The sequence below is a fragment of the Pteropus alecto genome, unplaced genomic scaffold, assembly GCF_000325575.1.
Source record: "Pteropus alecto unplaced genomic scaffold, ASM32557v1 scaffold94, whole genome shotgun sequence".
Lineage (NCBI taxonomy): Eukaryota > Metazoa > Chordata > Mammalia > Chiroptera > Pteropodidae > Pteropus > Pteropus alecto.
The window spans coordinates 3,779,899-3,798,179 of NW_006437736.1; the positions used below are offsets into that span (position 1 = coordinate 3,779,899).

Sequence of the window (18,281 nt, forward strand, 5' to 3'; positions counted from 1 at the left end):
TTACATGAGGTGGGGGTAGAGCTTTCCTACCTGGGAAGAGCACTGGGAATGTCCACTGGGGACCAAGGCTTGTGTGCCTGAACCCAAGAGAGCGGTTTACCAACAAGTCAAGAGTTAGCGGGGCGGAGAGCCCAGCGCACACCGCTCTGCTGCAGCCTTCTCCTCTCCCAGGCTGCTGACTCCCCGTCCCCCAGCATGACACCCAAGGAGCTAAGAAGTCAGGTGGAGGCTTCCAAATAAGTCCCCAATCTCAAACCATGGCGGAGGAGCCAGGGACAGGTAGAGAGGGGTAACTCCATCAGCGAACCTCCATCCGCCCCCAACATCGTCCAGCCTCTCCCCGTTTCCCGCTCAGTGTCCCCAATAGGCCCCAGTCGGGGCAACCAGGCCCGGAGAGGGAGGCTGTGAGGTGCAGGAGAGCTAACGGAAGAACGCGACAGAGAGGAGGGCAGGAAGACGGGACGGCGCCCCCTGCCCTCCCGGCTCGACTTACCGCCGGGGTCGTGGGCCGCCGCCTGGGGCCGAGACCAGGCGGAGGGAGCGCTCAGCACCGAGAAAGGCCGAGGCGGCCTGCGAGGCTGGCACAGCCCCGGGCGGTTGCGGGCTCCGGAGGCGCCCCTTCAAGCCGTGGAGCCAGGAGACTCCGTTGACGGAGGCAGCGGCCTCTGGCTGCGGACGTGGCGCCGGATGCGACCCGCCCCCTCCACCGCCTCCTCAGCTCCCGCCTCCTCCCGCAGCTTGGGCTCCGACGCGCACGCGCACTGCGGGCCTCTCCCGCGCCCACCCGTTTCTCGAACGGCCCAGCCCTCCCAGCAGCCCCCAGTCCGCCGCCTCCCGACGTGCGCACGCGCGACGTCCGGAGGCCTGCGCCCGCCCCCTAGCCCCCTGGGCGCCTCCGCGGGAGCCCCGGGCCGACTCGCGCGCGCGCCTCCTCCAATCAGATCGGGCGAGGGGCGCGCAGCGCCGGGAGCACGCAGGCAGCGGCCCTACGGCCCCAAGCACGAGCGCCGGCGGCTACCCGAAGCCGTCGTTCCGCCGCGATAACGGTCGCTCGGAATTCAGAACCTTCGCCCTAGGAAAGGTGGGACAATCGCCAATTTCCTTGGCTCTTTCTTCGCCCTGGGGTGTCAACCTTCTTCCCTTACCTGCTTCCCCTGGGAGGAGTGACAAGCTGGGCCTTCTTTCTGCCCATCACTTTGGCGCTGTTTACACGCCTTTATTGTCCACGTGACGTGTGATGAGAGAGACATTGGTCTCTTTATTATTATTATTATTAATTTTCCCTGCCCTTGAATTGAACTTTTTGAGATTAAGAACTACCCCCTCTGGTTCATTTTCGTCACCCAGCGCTCACTGCAGTGCCGAGGGCTCACCAGGCACTTGAAATTTGCTTAACCTTTTTCCCTAAGAGAGTAGGGTGTTCAGTAGTAAAAAGAGTAGTGGATTGGAAATGGGAAAAACTGGCTTTAGGCCGGTCCCTCGCCACCTCCTGACTAGCACAGTGCCTCTTCAAGAGTCCCCGCCTTAGCACAGGTTCTGCTTGCTCTTCCGGAAGATTTTAAAAGTGTAGTGGTACGTAAGAGGATACTGCCTGGACCCAAGCTCCTTGTGATGTGAGTCATCTCACTCTGCTCTTCAAAGTAGGGATTGTAATATCCCTGGACTTCACACGTTCTTGCGAGGACTAAATGAGATACTTCCTATGAAGGCTGCTGAACTAGATAAATGGTATCAGTTAACTTGTCCTTGCCTCTCTCCACACCTAAAAATGAAGATGACAATAAATCATAGGTTTACAGAGAGAACCAAGAGTTAGTGGGCGTGAAAGGGCCTTAGAAACTGAATTCCTATACAGGTGTGAGCTCTTAACAATCTAGATAGCAAAAGAAAACACATGAAGCAAGCAGAAAATAACCTCACAAAATGTTTTTCGAATGCAAAATAATCAGGTGGTGCAACTGAATAACTGTTGACAAGGCTCAGAAAAGGACATGCTAATCAAGGAAAACATCCTGGAAGATGCTGACTTCTATTCAGGTTTTAAGTGGAGTGAACTAAATATAGTTTATGGTTTCAGTCTAATCATTGATTTATCAAAGTGAGTCAAACCCACGTAGACCATTCTGCTGAGACTATCAAGATATTTTAGTTTTCCAGAACTAAAGGGGATGTTAATCTTGTTGCTTTAAAATCTGATTTGGATGCTTAGGAGGATCTATGGGTTGTTGTGTTTACCCAGCATGTAAAAAGGTGGATAGCTACTCTTATTTTCTTGTTACCACACAAACCTCTGTCCTTAATATTTGGTCTTTCCAGGGTGAACAACACTAAGCAAAATTATGAAGTACATATGTGGCAGTCTGACCCTGCCTGACCATTCAAGAGAGCCCCATCGTTCCCCAGCCCCCCAGGACTCTCCAGCTTGGCAACCAAATCAATGTTCTCCATATGTTCTCCTTCCTTATATGGAATATCTGTAGCTGTGTAGGCATGCAGAAGTACGAGAGTATATAAAACTACCCACCATGTTACAGTATGGGCTCGGCCTTTGGATGAGAACACACTGAGCTGGTGCCGGCATCAATAAATGCTGTTTCCTGCTTATAACCTCAGTGTCCCGTCTCTCTGTTCAAGAATCCTGCATCATTTTGGGGGGCTTGTCTAAGATTTGGAGATGGCAGTTTTTCACCTCCCTTGTCTTCAGGGTCTGGTCCCTGGAACGTTGGGAGAAGTGGACTTCACCTGGCATGCCAGCAGGCCAGGGTGGTGGCTCTGGGAGCACAACAGAACTCAGAGAGATGCAGGAACCAGCCCAGGAGCACCACCCAACTGAGTGGTAAGGACCCGGGTCCCAGGAATAGCTTGTCCGTTAGAGGACAGTAGGAGAGTCTGATCAACTCCCGAGGTCACCCGATTACATTTGTTGGAGGAAACAGTGACCTCTCAGGTACATAGGGTGGAGGGTGGAATATGTTTGGTGTGTGTGTGCGTGTGATTGAGACGTGGCCTTCTTATCCTCAGGTCTGTGGTGAACTTCATACAGCTTAGGGTGGTGTCACTGAATCTCTGTGAGGAGTCTACTCCAGTGCTCTGAGTCGGGGGTTTATACTGACCCACCAGTTGCTAAGAGGTGCCTAAAAAATTCCTGTGAGGGGAGCAGCCAGAGATGAGCAATGTGAATCTCTGAGTGCATGTGCGACATCGACCACGGGTGGAAGGACAGGTGGGACAACAGAGTAAACAGACACTTTTAGGTTGTATGTTTAAGAATCTCAAAAGGGTTATTCCGGAGACTGTGGAGTCAAACTCACCCCACAGAAACTTCGCACCTTTTGTGAGATCAACTGGCCTTCCTTTAGTGTTGGGTGGTCAGCAGAGGGATCTCTCAATATAGCAGTCATTACAGAGGTCTCTCTAGTCATTACCAGTCAACTTGGCCACCCAGACAAATTCCCTTATATTGATTCTTGGGAAGTGTTAGTTCGTACCTGACCCCCTTGATTGAGAGTCTGCCAAGAGAACTATAGGGTCCTCCTAGCCTGGGCCTTGGCACCTTCCTGAAGTCAGTTGAAGGGGAAGAAGCCTGTGTTGCCAACAGACCCAGAAGATGTCCCACCGCCTTACCCATTTATCCGCCCCTCCTGAAGGTCCCCGAACAGCCAACTTCTTCCAAGCCGTCCATCCCAGCCCCTTCGACTTCTCTTGGGACCCCATCCATGCCAGCCTCCATTGACTTGCCACCACCTCCTGTCTTGACCCCTACGGTTCCGCCGGACTCCAGCCCAAGGTGTCTCCAGTCACGGAGGAAGCGCTTCGGTTGCCCTCACAGGAAACCCCAGGTCCCATCTATTATAATCAGGACAGTCAAATTCAGGGAGGCCAGCACACCTTCATCTATCAACCCTTCACCACTACCAATCTCCTGAACTGGAAGAATCATACTCTCCTTCACTGAGAAGCCTCAGGTCATAATTGACCTCCTCCAATTGATTATCCAGATTCACAAACCCACTTGGGCCAATTGCTGACAACTCCTCCTGACCCTTTTTAACACTGAAGAGCACTGGCACATCACCCAGGCCGCCTTGAAATGTTAGAGGAACATGCTCCAGAATGAACCTTGAATGTGCAAACATACGCCCAGAATCAGTTTTCTGAGGAGGACTCCCAGTGGGACCCCAATGATGACAGGGAACTTCAGATGTTAGAACGATACCGGGAGGCTCTCCTAGGTGGTCTTAAGAAAGGCCATGAATATGAGCAAGACTTCAGAAGTCCAAGGACCAGAAGAGAGTCCAGGCCATTTCTTTGAGAGGCTTTGTGAGGCTTTCCGTCTCTACACCCCCTTTGACCCAGAAGCAACTGAGAATCAGAGGATGGTCAATGCGGCTTTTGTTGGGCAGGCCCAAGGAGACGTTTGGTGCAAACTGCAAAACCTGGAAGGCTTCGCTGGCATGAATATCAGCCAACTCCTTGAAGTCACAACCATGGTCTTCATCAGTTGCGACCAAGAACCCCACTGAGAGGCTGACTGAAAGATGAAGAAGAAAGTTGACTTACTTAGAGCTGCTCTGGTAGAGTGGTCAGTCCAGGCTCCCTAGAAAAAGTGCCCCACAAGGTTGGGGAAAAAAACCAGTGAGGAGGTCAACCAGGGAGACCCCCCACCATGAAAACAAGACTGGGACAAGACCAATGTACATACTACCAACAGCGGGGCTACTGGAAAAACGAGTGTCCCCAATGACCAGGTGGGCTATCAGTGGCTCCTGGTCCCCGAAGACACAGCCAAGTCATACAAGGGTGCTATCAGCTGACTCGCCCATCACCAGGTTATCCTAGGGACAACTTTGTTGGCCTTGCCACCCTGGAAGAATTTGGAGATGACTAAGCCAGACTGGGCTTTATTCTGCTGGGCCCCCAGGAGCCTATGGTCCAAATGACAGTTGGGGGCCGACCAACTGACTTTATAGTTGACATTGGAGCTGAACACTCAATTTTAACTTGGTTTGTGGTCCCCCTTTCTTAAAGACAAACTACCATTATGGGAGCCACCAGGGTATGAGTCTGTTGCCCCTTTCTGCAGCCTTGTTGGTGCAACCTAGGAGGACGAGAAGTCATCCACGAATTCCTATATCTGCCTGACTGCTCTGTGGCACTGATGAGATGAGACCTTTTAGGAAAACTACAGGCTCAGATTACCTTTGACTCATGTGGCCAAGCAGATCTTTGCTTGGGGGGGCCAGAAGCAAAGATCATGTCGATCATGGTTCCCCAAGGAGAAGAGTGGTGCCTCTGTAGTCTCGTAGGAGGGTCCCAACAGGAACCTGAGCTCCCTTCAAGGTGCCCAGAGTGTGGGCTGAAGACAGCACTCCAGGACTGGCCCAACACATTCCTCCAGTGGTGGTGGAGTTAAAACCTGGAGCTGAGCCAGCCCGCCAGAAACAGTGTTTCTTCCCCCATAAGGCACAAGTGGGGATCCAGAAACATTTAGAGAGACTTTTGAAGTATGGAATTCTGCGTCCCTGCCAATCATCCTGGAATATGCCTCTCCTGCCAGTTCAGAAGCCAGGGACCAGTGAATACCGGTAGGTCCAAGATTTACGAGCAGTTGACCTGCACCCTGTCGTCACCAATTCAGAATACTCTCTTAGGCCTCATCCTCACTGAGGCAACCTATTTCACCTGTCTGGACCTCAAGGTCCTTTCTTGTGCATCTCCCTGGCTTCTCAGAGTCAGCCAATCTTTGTCTTCCAATGGGAAAGCCCTGAAAGCGGAGACAGGGCCAGCTGACATGGACACGTCTGCCTCAGGGGTTCAAGATCTCCCCGACCATCTTTGGGACAGCTCTAGCCTTGGACTTAAAGGCTATTCCGGCAGACCAGCACAGCTTTACATTACTCCAGTATGTAGATGACCTCCTCTTAGCAAGAAAAACCTGTGGGGAATGCATGGAAGGAACACATCTACTCCTCAATCTCCTCTGGGAAGCGGGTTACAAGGTCTCTAAAAGGAAAGTTCAAATCTGCCAAGAAAGAGTTAAGTACCTCAGCTTCCACCTGTCATAGGGACAATGTCAACTTGGCCTGGAAAGGAAACAAACAGTCACCTCGATTCCCATCCCTACCACCTGGCGACAAGTCCGCGAATTCCTCGGAGCAGCTGGTTTCTGCAGAATCTGACTACCTAATTTCTCCATTCTGGCCAAACCCCTCTATGAAGCCACAAAGCAGGGAGAATGGGAGCCTCTGCTCTGGGAACCTACACAACAGAAGGCCTTTGATGAAATTGAACGGGTGCTCATTAACGCCCCCGGACTAGGACTCCCAGACTTAACCAAATCTTTCTTGCTGTACGTACATGAGTGCACAGATGTCACAGTAGGGGTCGTAACCCAACTGCTAGGATCTTAGTACCGTCTTGTGTCTTATCTCTTCAGACAGCTTGATTCTGTCACCCAGGGCTGGCCACCTTATCTGTGAGCACTCGCAGCAGCCACTTCTCTTGTGTCAGAAGCAGACAAGTTGACTCTAGGACAAGCAGTGACAATCCGGGTCCCCCATTCTGTCCTGGCCTTATTAAAATATAAAGGACGCTATGAGCTCACCAATGCCTGGATGGCCAAATACCAAGGAATGCTGTGTGAGAACCCCAAATCTGGGCACCTTACTGCCAGTGGGACCTGAACAACCAGATCCTGACTGTATTGAAGTCATAGACGAGGTTTTTTCTAGCCGCCAGACTTAACTGACCAACCCCTCAAAAGCCCTAATGTGGAATACCACACTGATGGCAGCAGCTTCGTCACAGGAAATAAGCATCTCACCGGGTATGAAGTAATAACCTTGCATTCTACTATTGAGACAAAGTCTTTGCCTCAAGGAACCTCAGCACAGAAGGCAAGAGTTCATCGCTTTGACCTACGCCCTTCAGCTGGCAGCAGGAGTGTGTGCAAACATATACACTGACTCTAAGTATGCCTTCACCACCCTCCATGCAAATGGAGCCCTATACAAAGAGATGGGTCTAATCAATTCAGGGGGGAAAGACATAAAATATAGAAAGGAAATTCTAGAACTCTTAGATGCTTTGTGGGCCCCCAAGCAGGTAGCAGTCATGCTCTGCAGGGGACACCAAAAGGGGGACGCCATAATGGCCTGGGGCAACTGCAGGGCAGACCACGTTGCCAAACTGGCAGCGGCCAAGGAGATGGCCAGCCCTACGACTCTTAACTGCTCCCATTTCCCAGTCCCTTAGCCAAATGGGACCCCAAGTACTCGCCTCAAGAAAAAGCTTGGTTTAAGACCGAGAGGGGAGCCTCCTCCCTGGTGGATGGTGGCAGTTCAAGGACAGGCAAATTGTAGTCCCTGGGACCCTAGCCCCAGCTTTTGTCATGCAGTTTTACCAAAGGTTCCTCTGCCCTAGAAACCACTCTGGGCCGGTACTTCTACATCCCCCAGCTCTCCAGCATCTTCCGAGCAGTGTGTGAACGATGCAAAGTCTGTATCCACAACAACCCCAGGCAAGGGCCATATGCCCCACCAGGAGTCCAAAGTGTCAGTGGCACCCGCTTTGAAGAACTCAAAGTAGACTTCAGTGAAATGCCTCGATCATGCGCCTCAAGTATCTCTTGCTCTTTGTGTGCTCCCATTCCAGTTGGGTAGTATTATCTCATCCAGACTGAGAAGGCCCGAGAAGTAGCCAGACCGTTTGTCTGAGAAATTGTTCCACGATTTGGCCTACCAATTACCATTGGCTCAGATAACAGGCCAGCCTTTGTAGCAGAAATAATGCAGCTACTAGCCAAAAATTTAAATATTAAATGGAAATTGCATACTGCCTATTGACTACAGAGTTTGGGACAGGTGGAACGCATGAACAGGACCCTTAAGACTCAGTTGAGAAAACTATGTCAGGAGACACATGTACACTGCGACGAAGTCCTCCCCATGGCACTATTAAGAATCAAGTTGGCCCCAACCAAGAAGACTGCGTTCTCCCCCTATGAGATCCTTTATGGGTGGCCACCACCACTCATAAAAGGACTACGAGGAGACCTCAAGGAAATCAGTGAATTGACTCTGAAACAACAGCTTCAGGCCCTAGGGACCACCTTCCAGACTCTCAACCAATGGCTTAGGGAAAGGCTCCCTGTCAGTTTAACCATTGAACTTCATCCCTTTAAGCCAGGAGACTCTTTCTGAGTAAAAGAGTGGAACATTCAACCCCTAAAACTCCTGTGGAGAGGCCCCTTTACCGTCATTGTGTCTACCCCCACTGCAGTTAAGGTTGCCGAAATAACGCCCAGGATACATCGCAGCAGACTTAAACCCGCAGCTGCAGAGTGAGAATGTGTTCCAGACTCCTCCTAGCCTCTTAAGGCAACCCTCGAGAAGAAAACACTGACTGCACCGACAAACCAAGGGTAAGACATTGGCCCTGCTTTGGTCACACCAGAAGCTGACCAATCTACACATGGCAGAAGCCTGAGGACATCTCATCAGGATGGCACCCCTAAAGACTCTTTTCTTTCTCCTCCTACTCTGCCACATGTGTGGCACCAGTCTCCCAACTTCTTCCCCTTGTACTCATTGCATGCAGAAGTATAGGTTAGGGTCCAACATTGCTACAGGCTTCACTTCCATAACCGGCCTACCTGAAGGGTGTGCCCTAAACGCCACGCTCTGCACTCATTGGGGATTCCAATATTGGATGGGTTACATAAAGATTAAATCTGAGAGTGGCCAATCCTGCCAAGAGCCTGAAAAATTAGGGGAAACTTGGTCATGTTGGCAATGGACCTCAAGTGGGAGAAAGATCCATAACCATGCAGAGGGTCCAGCAGTCGGAGAAATTGTCCGGTGGCTACATAGTCCAACCGCACCTAAGCCTACACCATCTCCAAGGCCCCAAAGCCCACAAATGTATGATCAACTAAAGGCCACCTTAGGCCAAAACTTAGACCTCCTTTATAGAGACTATAGTAGAAAGGAAAACTACAACAAAAGCCCTCGTGCTATGGAAGTACCAGCCCCTAAACCAAGAACTGGAAGAAAGAGATGATGCTCTCTAACCCAGTCCTGGGTCCAAGCATCAAAGTGGGGAATGTGGCGATCTGATCCTGCCTGACCATTTCTTGCTCGAACAAATTAGTTCCTGATCACTGCCCCCCACCCCGCCCCCGCCATGACTCTCTGGTTTGGCAACCAATCAATGTTCTCTTTCCTTATATGAACTATCTGTAGCTGTGTAGGCATGTGGAAGTACGAGACTGTATAAAACTACCTGCCATGTTACCATCGGGGCTCAGCCTTTGGATGAGAATCCACTGAGCCGGTTCCAGCATCAATAAAGGCTGCTTCCTGCTTATAGCCTTGGTGTTCCGTCTCTCTCTTCAAGAATCCCACAACACACAATTACATTGTTCCTTCTTCCCCTTGCACTTCTTTCTCACTGCAAGAGAATCTAATCATTTATTAAGTGTAAATGACTGATAAAACTGTGGCCACTCCTGGAAGATTTTGCATTTTTATAGTTCTTAAAGCCATAATCCACAATAGTGGTTGAAACCATCTCATAAAACAACAAAGATGTAGGGGAGCTTTTGGGAGAGATTGTGAGGTCACCAGAACCTTCAGAAACTACAGGTATAGGTAATCATGTATTTTGTGTAAGTCTGACACTGGTCATTTCTAACTGTCTCAATTTTTCTTACCTATCAAAAGTGAAAATAAATAATATCCTGATGGAATGGCTTCTGCAGAGGAATGCTATCTTTATTTGGGGTACTTTGGTACAGCAGAAGGAGCCTCAAGGAAGTCAGGCCCTATTCATTTTATAGATTGAATCTGCTCAGCTCTCGATTCCCAGTTGGAAATCCCAATCTTAGAATATTAAAATTAAATTTTAATATTTTATTCTTTCTATTAAAAATCATGCTTATTTTAAAAATGCAAGGAATATAGAAAATTACCAAGAAGAAAGACAGAAATCACCCAAAGCCCACAACCTAATAGAAGCCATCCTTAAAATTTGGTGCACGTGATTCCAGAAACTTCTCTGCACATGTAATAAAAACTTTCTGGATGTTATTTTTGAAAAATTATATCATATCTTAATGAGTCCTTAGTGCCTTCAGGCAATAACTTTCTTTTAATAGAACAAATTCTTAATACGACCTATATGAATTATTCAGTCGCTTAAATGGCTGATGCATTTTGCATTATTGAAAAACTAGAGAAATTAGATGGGGTAGTTCAAAAACTAAGGGCCAGAAAGAAGCAAGCTGGAAACCAGAAACATGAAAGCAAGAAATAAATTATAGGCTGATAGTACATTGAGTACATTGAAATTGAAAGGGAAGACAACCCAACTTAACCATCACATGAATCTGCCTCCTGGCATGTGCACAATAACATTTTCATTTTTGAGTTGTCATCCACTCTTCTCAGTGTTTCTGTGTGAACTCATTTAAATGACAAAACACTTGGTGTAAGATCCATACATTTTCCTATGTTTCGCCTTGTTTTTATGAATGTATTGCATTATTCTGGCATTATGAAATGAGCTAGACAGTTAACTGCTTTATATAGATTACCACCCAAAACAAACTATTTTGCTTTTCTATCCTCACTTTCTTATTCTTTAACTTTCCTGACATAATTACCTGGACTATTCTTGGTTTTCCTTTCTCTGCCCCAATATCCTTTTAAATCTTTTCTATGATATAATAATAATAATATTTATTTGATACAAATTGTTAGTATGAAAAAGTTAATTTCTCCTAACAATCCAAGTACTATTTCCACATATTCATATGAGGAAACTGAGTCATAGAGAAGTTAATTTACCTAAGGGCCCACAGCTAGTGAAGAGCAGACCCAGGAATCAAAGAACTTTTTTGTGACTCTAGGGTCTAAGTTTTCCCTGATACCTAGTCGTCGGCCTGGTGCTATCAGCTAGTTATTGGTGTTCCTAGGAGTTGGCCTGGCACAGCTAGACTTTGTTGTCCCCCATTGAACATAAACAGTTTCAGAGAACATCAGAAAAGGTCACTCCATGACCATGATAGATCAGAACAAAAATAAGACTACCCATAATCGTGTTCGAACAGAAAAGCATGAACCTTATCCAAGCCTCCAAATGGAATACACAACTGAAAATATCAAACTAATATGAGTGGCTGTTACTTCTTTACCAGTTAGAGCTTTAGCCTCATTCTAGTCTTCCCTTTTTCTACATACCCAGTCATAGAATTACCCGTGCTTCCTGATAGCATCTAATTTAGAGCAAAGTACCCCAAATCACCTAACACAAACCTGAATCTTAATGTAAGTTCTTTCTAACTCTCTCTTACTGAGATGTCTCATGGTTCCCCATAGTGGGTGTTCTCCCTGGCTGCAATGAGTATAAAAGCTCAACTTGTTCAACCACAACTACTGTCGTCTTTGTTTTCCTGGAGTTTATTGACTTTGGGACTCTGCCAAGGTAACTTTTTCCTAAAGAAGTAAAACTTTTGGGTCAGGTATTTCATACCTGGTATGTCTTTGGGGTCAACCAGTTGCACTTTTAGATCTTTTATAAAGTCATTAATTCGCATATTCCTAGTTGGGCACTCCACATCACCAGACTTCCCTAGCATGTCTTCCTCCTGCTCATCCATAGTGAATTGTAAAGAACAAACTCCATCTGACTTATCCCTGATTCATTCACCCTGAGTTCAAATTCCTCTTTGGCATTTGTCAGTTTCATTTCCAGCTCTGAATTCTCTCTGTCTCCTAACTTGGACTTGGGACAGTCTGTAATTGTTGAAGATTCTCTCTTATTCCTTCTGTCATTTGCTCTTCTTTTCTTTCAGCCATTAAAGGTCTGACTGACTCATCTCTCCCTATGACTTAGAATTTTCTCTAGTCCAATGTAATCTGCATTTTTCACATTCCCTTCTTTAACCCCTCCCTGTTTAGAAGAGACAGTGTAGGCTACAGTGTGTACACTGAAGGTGATGTTCTCTTCCCAATAGTTCTAAAAAGGAGGTACTTCAATTAGGAAAGGTAAAGAACCAATTTTAATAAAATTCATCATTGAGTTGAAATAGCATGGGTGCTTTAATAGACTACTGCTATGTTGTGATCATAGGATGCATTTTATAGTAGGAAATTGGTTTATCGAAAGGGATTATTTTGTTGTAAGAAATAGAAACCCTTTTTGAGCTGGAGTCAAAAAGGAGGTGGAATTGAGAAGATGGTTGTATAGACACCTCATGCAAGACAAGGGCACTAAGTGCAACCAGACCTCGTAAAGATCTATAACCATGAACTGGTAGACTCTATGATCAAGGAAGCTGCCCTCTGCTTTTCTCACTCTCACCCCTAGCTTCTCTTTTGAGAATTCGCTCATTCCCACTTTCACTATCTTTCCATATCCCTTAGCAGATCAGCTTCAAACCAGCTTTCCTACTAGAATCATTCCCAAGTCTATGTGATGGGGAAAAAAAACCTAAGTACTCTAGAGGGTAGAAATCAGTTTGAATCTGATTTCTACCCTCTAGAGTAGAGTACAGTCTGAATCTGCTACACTCCCTGCTCTTCTATGGTCTATTTGGCTTTGCCTGGTTTCTCTCAGTAGTCTCCCTCATTACTTGAGGGAACTTTAGCCTTTATTTTTTGTAGTCATGAGAATTTAACAAAAAAATTGAGCATTTGTTATACACCAGCCATATATCTAGCACTAGAAGATAGATAACATATATCTTATCCTTGAGGAGTTTACACTGTTGATAAGGGCAAGATATATGCACATTAAGCATTTGTAAATCATTCAGTAATACAAATAAATGCCCCAATAAGTGGTCAGAAAAAGAGGACTGCATAAATGTAGAAAAGATAGATAAGGATGTGAGTTGCAAAGAGCTTCTGGGACACAGAGCGGGGAGGAAGTTATCCTTTAATAAATATTAAGTGCCTGCTTTTATAAGGACTTGAGCTGGATACTTAAACATAGACAGAGTGGAATGATTACTGTTGTCCACCCACATCTAGTATAGGTGTTAGACCCATGCAGGGGATAAGTAATAAACCTAAAGTACTTCACCTCGGGCAAAGCACCCAAAATGGTAGCAGAGCTCAACTGGCATATGTATTTTCAATGACAAAGAATTAAATGGAGATTGGCGAAGATGGGCAAGGTGGAGCTTTAAAAAAATTCAGAGTGGAGAGCAGCCCAAAGTTGAACCATAGGGTCTTTATTGTCACCTATAGTAATCGAGTATGTGTACCATGAGATGGGAGACTTACTGAGTTAGGGTTTCCTATGTGACCCTAGAACACAATATGGTTTGCCTGGGATTTGTGTGAACTACACTCCTGTGTGTGGGAACAATTGCCCACCTATGGTTAGGCATATGCTATATGCATTCTGAGGGGTATAGTTCCTCTTTTATAGGTGAAGAAAAAGCCTGAGAGCATCTTGAATCATGTCCTCTGTAATCAGTGTAAATAGATTTCTCCTAAGTGAAACACTGATATCTAACAATCTGCTAAGACAAATGAGTTCTAAGAGGGGAAAATCTGCTTTAGGACATCTTTTGAAATCTGTCCTTTGTACTCACATTGAATGTGAGGGAAATAGCCACAAATCCTTCACCAGTGTGGCAGAACTAACATTAATCTCTCTCTAGATCTAAAACTGCCACACTAAAATTTATCAGTGACTGCTTGACCTACTTTCCTTCATTGCTTCGAGGGCCCATCCTTACATGGAGTCTAATTTATTTGCCAAGAGATTAATTAGCTTTTCAGAGCCTCTGTGCTAGTTAATAGTCCCAAAATAGACCACTAGTCCCAATGCCCATTGCTTCTTCGGAGGACAGATTATAGGAATGACAAAATTTGAGCAAGATATATTTGTTAGTGCCCTTATGCTTATGAAAGTTATGACCTACAACCTTCTTGGTCTTTGGCGGGTTGCCTTAACTATGTCTCTCTCGCATTCCCTCAAATTCCTGGAGAACTGAGTAGATTAAATGTGAGTTTCAAGGTGATGTGACTAGGCAGTATGATGTGAATCAAAGTCCAGATGCTGTAATCAGACTTGGGCTTTAATCATGATTCTATTACTTTGGTCGGTTTATTTGTCTGGGCTTCTTTTCCCTGATCTCTAAAATGTGAGCCAGTAATAGTTCTCATCTCCTAAAATTGTGGTGATGATCAAGTAACATAATGCATTAAACTGCTCACCCACAGAGTAGATACTCACTACATGGTAACTATTTGTATTGTGATAGACAATTAAAGACACATCTTCTCCCTTTAAGCTGTTGATGCCTGGAAATAAATCGGACCTGCTGGGGCTCTCGGCTTCATACTTCATAGGGGCTGATGAACATGGATGTCTTTCATCTAATTGTTGATCAATGTAACAGAATCTAAAATTTGCACACTAGGCCAAATGTGTAAAACATATAGCACTCTGTTATCTATAACTTGCCTTGATGCTCCCATTCCCTTTGATGGCAGTGGGGAAAATCACAAATTTACCATTTATTAAGGATAATTCAGTCTCTTTCCAGTATAAAGAGTCTTTTTAGAGTCATCTTAGCCTCTTTAGGGATAAGTGCTTAGTCTTTCAGGGTAGTCTTCCCTTTTCCCTTCCCAAGAGGCTGTTGTACATGATTTCATGGCAATATACAAGAGGTGGCTGCTCTATGAATGGGTTATTGGGCTCTCTACTAGCTCTTCACTGGTGTTTCAGGCTCTACATGAATCTTGTTTTTTACTGCGTTATCTTGACTTCTAAACATTGAGTTCCGGGGCTCAGGCTTCAGAAATCTTAATTGAAAGTGACTTCCTAGATTGAGGGAGTCATTTCTTATAAGGACATTTCTTATAAGGACAAAAATATGACCTCATTTTACCTTAATTACCTCTTTAAAGGCCCAAATACAGTCACATTCTGAGGTACTGGGAGTTAGGACCTCAACATAAGAATTTGGGGGGCAAGGAAAATGATTCGGCACATAACAACTTGCAAAAAACACTATAAGTGAAAATATAAATGGCAAATGGAAAATTTTTTGCAACTGATATCACAGGGTTAATGTCTTTAATCTATAAAGAATTTCTAAAAATAGAAAATATAAAGCCCAAGAATCACAAAAGACAATTGAGTAAATAATTTAAGAAAAAGAAACACAGAGACATTGGAAAATGTCTCACCCTGGCTCATAATAAAATCTTACTTTCTACCTATCAGCTTGGTAAAAATCCAAGAGTTTGACAAATAAACTATGTTACTAAACTCTGTTTAACTGGCACTTTCATACATTGCTTATAGGAATGCAAAAATGGCACAAGCCTCATGGAGAGGAATTTAGCAATATCTAGCAAAGTTATGTATGCATATATCCTTTGACCCAGAAATCCAACTTCTAGGAATTTATCCCAATATCGACTGGCAAATATTTGAAAAAAATGTATGCACAAGGTTATACATTACAGCACTATTTGTAATAGAAAAAGACTAGAAACAATCCAAACATTCACCAGTAAGAGGCTGGTTAAATGAACTTTGGTATGTCCACACAATAGAATCACAGGCACTTGTGCAAAGGAACCAGGAAGATCTTGGTATACTCCCATGGAGAAATTTCTAAAATATACCATTAAGTGAGAAAAGCAAGGCAGAGAAAAGTATTCATTTTACTTTGTGACTAAGATAGGAATAAGGTCAAACATTTACGAAAGAACGCTAGAGTCCCGTCAAAAGGACTCAGGAGCTAGATTGAATAGGCTTCCACCAACCAAAGATGGGACAATGTGAGCATCAATAAAAATGACAACTACAGTGGAGTGAAACACATCAAATACCATTAAATCCATGAGTTTATGGTGTTATACGAACCAAAAAACTCATAGTCCTTTTTGGAGGTTGCTAGAGAGCCAATTAATCTCTCTGAAAATTAAGTAAATAAAGGGAAAGAATCAAGTTTTTGACCTGCCTTTATTACGTAAACTATAACTTAGGGCACCCAAATAGTTGGTGAAAGAAAGCTTATCTTTATAGATGTATCCTAGCTAATAAAAAAAGTTTTGAAAAAATTAGAATATCACCATTCTATAAGCCATTAATAAAACAATGGATCTACCAGCAATGATTATCAGTGATCACTAACATTGCAGAAAAACACAAGCAAGCATTAAATCTCTCCTGTTGGAAGTATACACCTCCACCTAGGAAGGAGGGTTTTTGCCACGTAAACTGGAATCTGAGAGATTTTTAAGAAGAAGGACAGAGAAACATGTTAAACAATAGCACATGGATGGAATTGACAAATCCAGACTGAGAAGTTCTACAGAAAAAATGACCCACTTCATCAACAAATAAATTGCAAGGGTAAAAAGAAACCAAGGGGGAAACAGATTAAATGAGACTTAAGAGTCATATCAACCAAATGAAGTTGTAGACCTTGTTTGGGTCCCATTTTAAACAATCCACTGTTTAAAAAAATTATAAGACACTAAGAGAAATTTGAACACTGGCTGGGTATTTAATAATACTGAGGAATTATTTTTTAGTTGTGATAGCGATTTGTGGCTATGTTTAAAAAAGAGTCCTTAATCATGTCACAATATGTACATGTATCAAATCATCACACTGTTCACCTTAAACTTATACAATGTTATGTGATAATTATCTCAACAAAGCTGGAAAAAACCCTTATAATTTAATACCTACTGTAATTATTAATTAAATTATATAATATCTAGGGTTTGCCTAAAAGTAATCTGTGACTTGGGGGAGTGAATGTGGGTATAGCTGATGCAAGATTGGCCATGGTGGATGAGCATTAAAGATGGGTGAAGTGTACATGAGGGGGTTTGGTATTCTATTCTCCACTTTTGTGTATATTTGAAATTTTTTATAACCAATTTTTTTTAAAGAAGAACTCTAAGCCAACTTCAAATGATTCTCACTAGCAAAGATAGGATATCAAAGGTAGCTGAGAAAGATAGATAAAAGAGATTATAACTATATATTTATTTAACCCAACTCCAAATAAAAATATCAACCTTTTTATTTTTATAAAATATAGGCAAGTTAAATCTGATATTAATGTGAAAAAATAAACAAAGGTTGCCAAGGAAACTCTAAAAAGAAAACAATTAGAGGAAACTGGTCCTCTATCAAATATGAAACATGCCATGAAATATCAATAATTAAAACAGTGTGCACTAATGGACAGCAGACCAATGGAAAATAATGGAAAGTCCAGAAGAAGGTCCAAATATATATTGAAATTTTCTGTATGATGAAGTTGGCATCTCCATCAGGTGGAATAAAAATGCTTTTTTTAAATAAATAGTGTTGTGACAATTGAAAAAAATAGTTTTCTTTTAAGGGGGAAATAGATCCTTCCTTCATAAAGGTAGTAAAAGAAAACATGGGTAAATTTTTTTATAGCCTCGGATTTGGAAAGGTCTTTCTAACTATGATTCAAAATTCAGAAGCCATTAAAAGATTGATAAATTTGGCTATACAAATATCTAAAACCTCTACAAGTAAAAGAAATAATAATCAAGGACAAATAGTAAGCTGGGAAAAATATTTGCAACCTATATTATAGACAGAAAGGGTTAATCACTCTCCTAATCAACTTACCATGTAAGGAGCTGCTAGAAATTAAGAATGAAATGAAACCACACAATAGAAAATTATGAGTGAAGTATAAGTATTCCAAAAGAAAGAGATAAAGGAAGGAAGACAGATGCCTGTTAAATGTGAAAAGATGTTGACCTTCACTCTTCATTCATACTGAGAGAAATGCAAATGTAAATTGTACTGAGGTACTTTCTCCTCTGTCAGATAAGCAAAGATCCAGTTGTTCAACAGCACTCTTGGAGAGGCTTGTGAGACTATTTACTGTTTTGCTCTGATGGAATTCCAATTGATAAACTATTCCAGAGGATAATTTGGCAATATCTAACATGATGACGAGCACATTTATCCTTTGACTCAGCAATCCTACTTTTGGGAATTTAACCTAAAGATTCACTTGCAAATGAATGAAATGATGAAATGATCAATGTATGCATTCATCATTAATGAATGTTATTCATTAGAGTTTTATTTTAATAGGGAACTGATTTAACAAACTATGGTACGTCCACACGAATACTATGCACTCGTTTAAACAAACAAAAAAATGGGCAAATTCTATAAATTCATTTGGAAAGATCTCCAAGATATAGTTGGGGTCTTTGATTGTTTTGTTTTATTAGATTTAACGT

The 18,281-nt window shown here is 43.7% G+C and overlaps 1 protein-coding gene and 1 long non-coding RNA gene across 3 annotated transcripts in view; one reads left to right on the forward strand and one right to left on the reverse strand.

Moving 5' to 3' along the window:
• TMEM263 (transmembrane protein 263) overlaps positions 1-729 on the reverse strand; it is a 14,991-nt gene extending 14,262 nt beyond the window's left edge. For both annotated transcript variants that reach the window (XM_006914514.3, XM_006914515.3), the window contains exon 1: positions 494-729. The gene's annotated coding sequence lies outside the window, so the exon portion shown is untranslated. The remainder of the gene's footprint in view (positions 1-493) is intronic.
• A 2,122-nt stretch (positions 730-2,851) lies between these two features.
• LOC112481878 lies at positions 2,852-9,368 on the forward strand. Its single transcript, XR_003047072.1, has 2 exons — positions 2,852-2,947; positions 3,648-9,368. It is a non-coding gene; the product is annotated as an uncharacterized LOC112481878 (long non-coding RNA).
• The last annotated feature ends 8,913 nt before the right edge of the window (positions 9,369-18,281 follow it).